Below are 1,286 nucleotides of genomic sequence, written 5' to 3'. Positions count from 1 at the left end.
AAAAAAAAAAACAAAAAACATAAAGTGGAGAAATTGGAAACTATGTATGCTGTTGGTGGGAATATAAAATGGTACAGTACAACCACTATGGAGAACAGTGTGGTGGTTACTCAAAAGATTTAAAACAGAATGATCATATGATCCAGCAATTCCACTTCTGGGGATATAGCCAAAAGAATTGAAAGCAGAGTCTTGGAAAGATATTTCTATACCCATGTTCATAGCAGTACTATTCACAATAGCTAAAATGTAGAAGCAGCCCAAGTGTCCATCGATCAATGAATAGATCAGCAAAATGTAGTATATACATAAAATGGAATATTATTCTTCCTTAAAAAAGGAAGAAAATACTGCAATATGCTACAACATAGGTGAATCTTGAGTTCATTATGCTAAGTGAAATATGCCAGTTACACAAATACAAATACTGTATGATTCCACTTAAATGAGATACTTAGTCAAACTCATAAAGACAAATTATAATAGTGAATTGTCAGGGTTTGGGAGAGTTATTGTTTAATAGGCATAGAGTTTCAATTTTACAAGATGAAAGAGATGGCGATGGGTAGTAGCGATGGCTTCACGATGATGTAAATATATTTAATACTGCTAACCTGTACACTTAAAAATGGCTAAGATGGTAAGTTTTGTTATGTGTATTTTACACAGAAAATACACACATAAAAAATAAAACAAACAAATACAACACCTTTTAAAAAATGATTGCCTATCGAGACTACACAAGAGAAACTGCTCAACTAAGAAGAAAGTTCAACGAATCTTCTGTACATAAAATCAATTGTATTTTCTTTATATCAGCTGCAAAGAGAAAATATAACTTTTTAAATGTGAATAGCCAATGTGAATAGCCAAAGTGTTCATTTACAATAGAACATTTTATTTATTTTAAATAAGATACATAGAAATAACCTAACAAAAGATACATATGAGGAAATTATAAAATTTTATTAAAAGATATGAAATAAGGCCTAAATAAAGAGATAAGTCATGTTTATGGCTAAGAGACTTAATATCACAAAGATGTCAAATTCCCCAAGTTAATCTATATCTTAATGCAATTTCAGTAAAATACAGAACAGGATTATTCATGGAATTTGACAAGCTGATTCTATCATGTCTGTGGAATAGCCAAGACAGTTTTGAAGCTGGACAGAGTCATTCTCTATGAGAGAGCAAGACTTAACTATAAAGTTGTAGTTATTAAGGCCATGTGATACATTGGTACCAGGTAAGAAAAATAAACCTATGGAATAGAATGAAAGGGC

At 30.9% G+C, this 1,286-nt stretch overlaps 1 protein-coding gene across 1 annotated transcript in view; it reads left to right on the top strand.

Annotated features, from left to right (window-relative positions):
* CACNA1C (calcium voltage-gated channel subunit alpha1 C) overlaps positions 1-1,286 on the top strand; it is a 614,430-nt gene that overhangs the window by 585,370 nt on the left and 27,774 nt on the right. The window lies entirely within an intron of this gene.

Source organism: Pteropus vampyrus, unplaced genomic scaffold, assembly GCF_000151845.1.
Source record: "Pteropus vampyrus isolate Shadow unplaced genomic scaffold, Pvam_2.0 Scaffold137, whole genome shotgun sequence".
Lineage (NCBI taxonomy): Eukaryota > Metazoa > Chordata > Mammalia > Chiroptera > Pteropodidae > Pteropus > Pteropus vampyrus.
Note: the sequence above shows the minus strand (reverse complement) of the source record. Positions and strands in the feature narration are given on the sequence as shown.